Source organism: Gymnodraco acuticeps, unplaced genomic scaffold (assembly GCF_902827175.1).
Source record: "Gymnodraco acuticeps unplaced genomic scaffold, fGymAcu1.1, whole genome shotgun sequence".
Lineage (NCBI taxonomy): Eukaryota > Metazoa > Chordata > Actinopteri > Perciformes > Bathydraconidae > Gymnodraco > Gymnodraco acuticeps.
The window spans coordinates 1,828,602-1,836,824 of record NW_022990772.1 but is presented as its reverse complement, the minus strand read 5'-3'; positions in this window follow the sequence as shown (position 1 = coordinate 1,836,824).

Below are 8,223 nucleotides of genomic sequence, written 5' to 3'. Positions count from 1 at the left end.
TTGTAGCAGCACATTGTACTATAAACCACTGGAGGGTGCCACAGACCGCCAGAGCAGCAGAGGAAGTCCTATCCTGAATGTAAATCTAAATCTGCTCACCTCTCGTGAGAAGAGCAAGTCACTGTAAACACAGTTTAATGATTTCCTAATCAAAACCCGAGCCTGGTAACTGAAACCAGAACCCAATTTGTTCGTCCAGAGGTACAAAAGTGTTCTCCCCTTTCCTTGATGTGGATGGCAGTAACATTAATGAGAGGTCTAACCAGTAGCTACGAGGGGCTTTACTGTGGCTGTGCATGTGCCTGATTGAACAAAATGCTGTTTCATCTTTAAGAGGCAGCTCAAAGACCTAAAGCAGCACATCTGGAGGGGATATAACACTAAGAACACCTGGCTAAATGTCTGGTGTTTGTTTGTGGCTTATTTTTAGCCCTGAACACCTTGCCAGTCTTTATTATTAGGAATGCCTTTTGAAGTATAATAGAGATGCTGATGTGTGATGCTGATAAGAATGTTACTGGTTTCCCACACAACAGTCAACTTGTTACTAAGCAGGACACTGAACACGTGTTTTTATGGCAAGTCATATTATTGAGAAGAAAGGTGGCCGCTAAGTTTATCAGTTCAAACGTAGTAATTGCACAGCAACAGCAAGTCAAGTTTATTTACTGTATTCTCACACAACCTGGATAAAGATTAGAGACACACCTTTCACACACTGATCTGTACTGGCACACCTAATCACTTCCAGGCAAATACACACACTTCCACACATAATGGGCAGTTTCAAAAAGGCAGCTTTATGAAGTCAAATTTGTCACAGTGATGATGATCCTTTATGTATCCCCATGGGGATGTTCACTCAGTACAATACACACACATTCACCTATACACAGTATATCTCAATATTCAGTAGGTGTACATATAGGTGGGTGACCTATGTACATCATACAAATACATAGATACATACAGTATACAAACACATGCACGGAGTGAACAGGCTGCCAGTTTGTCCGGCGGTTCGGTGCCTTGCTCAAGGGCACCCCGGCAGAGGTGAACTGGGACCTCTCCAGCAATCAGAAATTGGTCCACACTCTATTATTTTTGGTCCGATCGGGACGTGAACCGGCGACCGATCGGTTCCAAGGTCTACAGGCTGCAGGCCTATAGGCTGAGCCACTCATTTAGTCGTATGCTTACTTCGGGAGAAATAGCATTTCAACTAAAACCTCACTTTTTAAACGTTTTGGGACTCAAACTCGCTGTTGTTAAAAGCGGCCTTTATTCACTTCCATTCATCAAGAATTTGTTCAATTGTTTTGTTGTGCATGTTTCTAAAGTTTATTTTATGAATTCAAGGTAACATGGAGTGCATAATTGATGTATAAATAGAGATTTCTGGGTGAAAAAAATACAACACATGTTTCTGCTTTAAATGAGATAAATATATTAAACACATTTAAAAATGTACCTTTTTCCTATTGATAATTGACCATTGATTAACATTTTCCAGACACATCCTCCCCATCGTGTGGGACTATGGTGAATTCCTATCACACGAACACACTAAACAGACTCCATGACATCATTTGGAGGGCTCTTTCCAGTACGTCTGTTATTGTTATGGTTCTGTGACCTTTTCTACCCCACAATGTGAGGACACACACTCTGTGGGGTTCCTATCATCTCTACCGCACCCAAGTGAGTAGGTGGGTTTGACTCAGGAACCACGTTTGAAGTTTATACCCATTGGGGGGCTGATTGGTTGATGGAAAAGTCCTCTCTACATTGTCTTTATAGTGTCAGGATCATAGAAAAAAGCGGGTGGCATGGGCCAGGCTGCTAGATAATGGGAAGAGTTTAAACTGATGATAAGTAGGTTGTGTGGAATAAAATACACAAAGTGCTTCCTGACATTTTCCAGCGAGCGACCTCTGATTGTGCAGTCAGCGATAGATTTCAATTTTTTGAGTGAACATTTTAACTAATGATGACTGTATCTCCGACTCAGAGAGGAATAAAGGAGCACTTTGTTTTTCAGTCAGTCCGTCCATGACTGCCTGTATGTGATGTATCGATCACAGGGAGAAACCAGATCATGAAGTGAATGTCTGATCCCTGGCAGACATTGATATTAGTAACTTCTGTCTGGCTGTAAAGCTTTATTATGAGCATAGATTGGTGAGACTGAAAGATCACAGACACAGATACGATCATATTTTACAAATTACTTGATTTATAATACCTGTGTCTACTTGTGTCACTTATTGTGTGAATTTAAATGGTGAGCATACTTGAGGGCAATTTTTACAACTCTTGTTTTTAATTTGAATATTTGTAACTGACCAAAACATTTACAAATGTGCAGCATTCAACTACAGAAAAGGTAAAGGAAAAGTCAGAAAGGATTGAAGCACCTTGCCCATCCTTTATTGGATGGACCCTATTCCCAGTTTGGAAACCATTACCTTACACACTTTTTTTTATATGCAACTGACTTACTGACTTTTACCCTAAAGAAAAATGTGCTGAAATACGTATCCCTAAAAATATTTTAATAAAACATTACAGCAGGTAATTTGTTATTGTTGTTTTTGTGTCATGTGTCTTTTTGGATGTTTTTGTGTTGGGTTTGGTATATTCTTCTCGTATATATTTGTACCCTGAGATGATAGCTTAAGTTAATGTGCTGTCTGATACATTTGGGGAAATATTTAAATAAAGTGTTTTAAAAAAGCACGAGTGTACGGTTTTCCTCCCCCTATTAAATGTCAACCATTATCAACAGTTTCGCCTTAGCTCTAAATACCTTTATTGCCTGATGTCACTTTGACCATTTTAACAAGGCCATTAAAGGGAGACACTTTAAGAAACGCTGATATACAAGAGAGTGCAAATACATTCACTCACCTTTATCTCAAAGGTTGCCTTACCTGCGAGCGAGCTCAGGAACATGCCCATATAAGGGCTTTTTCCTCCAGGCGGAGGGGGTTACTACCAGCGAGTGTGCGGATTGTGAAAGCGAATGAATGAAGCAAGAAGAGCGGCAATACGAAAAGGGGGGCCAGCCAAACTTGAGACGCCGGTGAACATTTTAAACCGAGACTTCCGGCATTCCGCTTGTTATGTAGCAACCACGGAGCATAATAATGACTCCGCGTGTGTCACAGAAGGCCTTCTCTCCACCAGGTGGGGTGCCTACCTGTCTGACTGCAGATTTCACGTCATCTCCTGTGATTGCTTCAGCCCAATCTCCAGTAATAAAACAAATCAGCAAGAGATTACACTTTGCATGACTCAACTGTACAATATAGGCCTACGTCTCAAATAATGATTTTTGGCAGACCCAGACAAGCTCAACATTATATGTTTGGTATTACATTAACATTAAGAAAATAATTTACATCAATAAACTCCTGTCCCCTGTCCTCACCTCAACTCTTTAGAGATAATTAACAAAAAATAAAAATAATCATATATGAAGATAACATATTAATAATTGAAATCCTAATTTTAATAAGAGAAATCGTACAAATAAATTACTTATTGGTGTGTTTATCAATCTTAATCTATAATTGCAGCCTGGTCACTTTCCAGGAATTGCATAAAAGTATCCCATACTTCTTTAAATGTAGGCGTTTTGCCACTAACCACATTCATTTCTCCAAAGCCATTTCCTGTAACACATTGCAGGTGTAGGGCCGTCCGTCTGCTTTTTCTGTTGATATGAGCTACAATGTAAACGGACAAAAATGTATCTGTAAAGAGATGTTTTCAGTTATAGTGGAATTTGTTAGTCTAGACGAGTCTATTCCCTCTGGTGTCTCAGGACCCCTCATAGGAAGGAATTTGTTAGTTAAAGTATGAGTCTAGCCGTGTGTTCAGGACTAGACTACTAGACTAGAGCCCACACACACGAACACACACACACACACACACACACACACACACACACACACACACACACACACACACACACACACACACACACTCTCGCTGAGGATGAGGTAGCCAGAAGATGTCATAGCCTGATCACTTTACCCGTCCTCTTCTTCTTCCTCCTCTTCCTCCCAGGGCCTGCATGGCAGATCAATGAGGAATGGAAGGAATGAGCAGAGAGAGACCGAGTGCATGTGTGTGTAAGTGGCTGCTGAGAGAGAGAGAGGTGAGTTATTGACAGACAGGAACAAGCTGTTCGCTGCGCCGTCCTGAATCACTCAGAGCTGATGACATGTCTAAATTCTTATTGATACCATGCCATGTCAGCCTCTCGCTACACTGTTTCTCAAAGCTGTACATATTGAGTTGGACGGTGACCGTAACACACATGGACTGCAGCCAACTGCAGATACTAACATGAGGGAATCTCCTGGGAATCGGCCTTTGGTCTCGTTTGGCGGGCAGGTTATTGAGTAGTGTGTGTGTGGGTCACTGGATTTCTATGGAGGACGGAACATGACTTAAGTATAAATAAATAAATGTATGAAGAAATACAGGAATAAATAAATAAATACGTAAATAAATAAATAAATACAGGAATAAATAAAGACGAAATAAATACAGAAATAAATAAATGTTGAAATGAATACACAAATAAATAAATAAAAGAATAAATGCATAAATAAATGCATAAATAAATATATAAAAGTCGAAAATAAAACAGAACACACGTTATTATATATCTTTCATTTATTTCTACATTTACGCGACATACATTTATTTATTTATGTATTTATGTGTCCGTATGCTAATGAGGTGGGCGGTCCTAACCTCAGTCTGAAGCAGGATTGGTTACAGGAGTGTGTGATCATTTCTGGCAGAGGGCTCTACTACTAACGCCTGGATAACCGCGCTGATTCGAATGCAGGAGCTTTACTGTTTAGCCCTTATCTTTATACATCCATGGTTTTCCAACAGTTGTAAGGTTTATTTATGGATATTGATTTAAGAGCCATTGGAGATCATTTACGATCATTAGCGGACCATTTAGAGAACGGAGAACCAAAAGACTATGTCCAGTTTCGTGTGGAACGATGTATAGAGGACTTGGCTCAGCTCGACATGATGTGACTTGCCACAAATCTATTGCTTCTGCCTGGCTCCAACAATTGGCGAATCCTGCTTCAGACTGAGGTTAGGACCGCCCACCTCATTAGCATACGGACACATAAATACATAAATAAATAAATGTATGTCGCGTAAATGTAGAAATAAATGAAAGATATATAATAATGTGTGTTCTGTTTTATTTTCGACTTTTATTTATTTATTTATACATTGATGTATTTATTTCCATATTTATTTATGCATTTATTTATGCATTTATTCTTTTATTTATTTATTTGTGTATTCATTTCAACATTTATTTATTTCTGTATTTATTTCGTAATTTATTTATTCCTGTATTTATTTATTCCTGTATTTATTTATTTATTTACGTATTTATTTATTTATTCCTGTATTTCTTCATACATTTATTTATTTATACTTAAGTCATGTTCCGTCCTCCATAGATTCCTAGTGCATGAGGTAAAAGTAATGAGTCATACAAGGGTGGCCCCGGCCTTACCAACCGTAGACATCAGTCGAGCAGACACTAATAATAGTAATGCATAATTCTCACATTTTTTGAGGAAACAGTAATATTTATGTTTCCCTTCTCTCACTTAAGAAACTCCATATAATTCTTTAGAGGACTTAAGATCCTGCGGCAGAACAATATGCATGAAATGCAGCGTTACCACAGGTCAACCCCAAATTACAGGGAAGAGCAAAGACGTGGAGGTCATACTTTGTGCTATCAATCAAGTTTGATATTAATTTATTAAGTCAGTAAAAGCTGCTAAGTCCCATTTAATTAAATATCACAGTTCTAAAAATAACCAGGGCAACCAGCACAGAAGAAGTATCCATATCAGTGTGGTCTAGGGTGCTCTGAATATTGAACATTAACTGCCCTGTTGTATACGACATTCAGTTAAACACACACATTTGGTAGTATATAAATCTTCATTTGTAGGTGTGTTTGTTGCAAACAGACATTTGAGTTCAATACTCACATTAGATGTTTTGGACTCAACTACTGGGAAAAATGTATGCCACTTCAACTTAATCATCAGTCACCAGCTAGACGGTTAATTTGTCTGTCTGCTGTTTGGTGTACATAGTGTTCATCAGAGCTTGATCATTTAAAAAAATATATATATCTAAAAAAGGAATCGTGTGGCAGCGCCGGTGAGAGTGGACCTTGTTGGCGGTCAACCCAGATAAGAATTAGCTGAATACACTAAAAGCTCTGTAGAACTGATACAATGCATTAAAGTGGACTTATCATGCTATATTTTAATAATATATTGTAGGGCCATACCTATGTAAAACATGTCTGCGAAGTTTTTTTTTCAAAATACCAAACAGATCATACCTTTTAGCCATGCCTCATTTCGCTCTATTTGCTCTTTTTTAGCCCTGGTTTTGCAAGGGCTGAATCTGTGAGAAGTCTTCTTCGCTGCTTTTGTGGCAGACTACAGTGCCACTTACAGGCCTGGCATATGTACTACAGTGTCTCCAGCGCTTTCGAACGTCTCCTCCTGATAGGTGGAGAGTTGGCCATATAGGCGGAGCACCCCGTTTCTGACGTCAGAGATCTTTCAAATCTGGATCAGTCTGTATCAGATCGGTTGCAGCCCCGTTTTTAGAGATTTGGGTATGGAGGAAAAGAGAGAGGGTTGTGTTTTCTGACACTTGGTGAGTTCCCTGACACACCGGGGACACATATTCATGTATAAAAGACGTACAAAAGTGCATTTTGCATGATAGGTCCCCTTTAAGTAACTTCTGCACATAAATGACAGGAGAGGGCTCTTTTAAATTGAATCTAATAACCAGTCTGAGCCTGTCAGTCAGTAACTATGGGATTTCCAAAACAAACCTGAATGAGCTCAACTTAATAGTTTTGTTGACCTGATTATATGTCATGCAGGTCTTGGCCCCCGGATTGTTTTTGATAATTACTGGAAAGGTGTCATACCTGAGACAGAGGGATGTTTTTTTTCCGGCCGCAGGCCACATATAAACAATAGTAAAACAAAGTAATGTTTATGTTGTAACGTACAATCTCCTATTCGAGAAATGTGGTAAACCAACAAGATAGGAAGAAGAAACTCTTCTATCAGGGCTTGAAGTCAGCTTTGTGTCAAGACTGTTTTTGCGTTGATGGGTGGAGGCACAGTGTGATAACAGATTAATGAGCTCTCGGTCATACCTTCCCTTCAGCACTAAGCGGCTAATGCTTAGCTTTTTTTAATACATGACATTGACAAGACATCCAGACTGGATGTCTTGTCAATGGTTGGTACATTGGTACTGGATGATCCAGTACCAACCAAGGCAAGATAAATATCAGTCAAAAGGGTATGTTTTGGAAAAAGCTCTGCAGGTTCATATGTTTTCCTTGCTGAAGTAACATGTCCAATTTTCCTAATAACAAGTTGAATGTCAACACAGTCTTTGTGGAGTTTTTCTCACGCCACAAGAAGTACCTACTACATTCCAGACATGTGCATCGTGAATTAATGTCTTTGTACATTAAACAGATACTAAGCCCTGATCTTCAATGCACTATTATTATGCAAAGCCTGCACTTATTGATTGTTATATTGCTGCAAGACATAATTTAAGACATCAACATTTCATAATCATGTTATGTAGCCTTTAGGAGCTCAACGTGGATGTTAATAATATGGTATATTTAAAAAATGTAGGCTTGGTATTTGATTCATGCATTGTTTCATAGCATGTGACATCAAGGATATCAAGATGCTTTTTGTAAGGTAACACTGAATGTAAAAGCGTTTATTTGTTATTGTATAATCCACAGGGCACCTTTTTGAAATGCTAATTCTCCAGTGTGGCATACTAAAAGGCAAATATATCATTTCTACATAAGCTGTTGGGATGAGGGAATGATTGCAACCAGATGTTAACAGCTGTGTATATAGTCAAATGTTGGCTATTCTTTCTAATGCATTAGTCGTCATAGGGGAAAAACCGGCGAAATGTTTGGGTGTAGCGCTCGGAGTCAGCAGTGTGAGAGCAGGCGGAGAAGGCCTTCTATTGTTGTGGACAGAATGGAAACTCTCACACAGCCAGATTCCATCCTACCAGCGCGGTCATGGTGGCTGCACTCTGATAAGCTACGTCTTCTCAAAGACTCTGTTGTCCTGT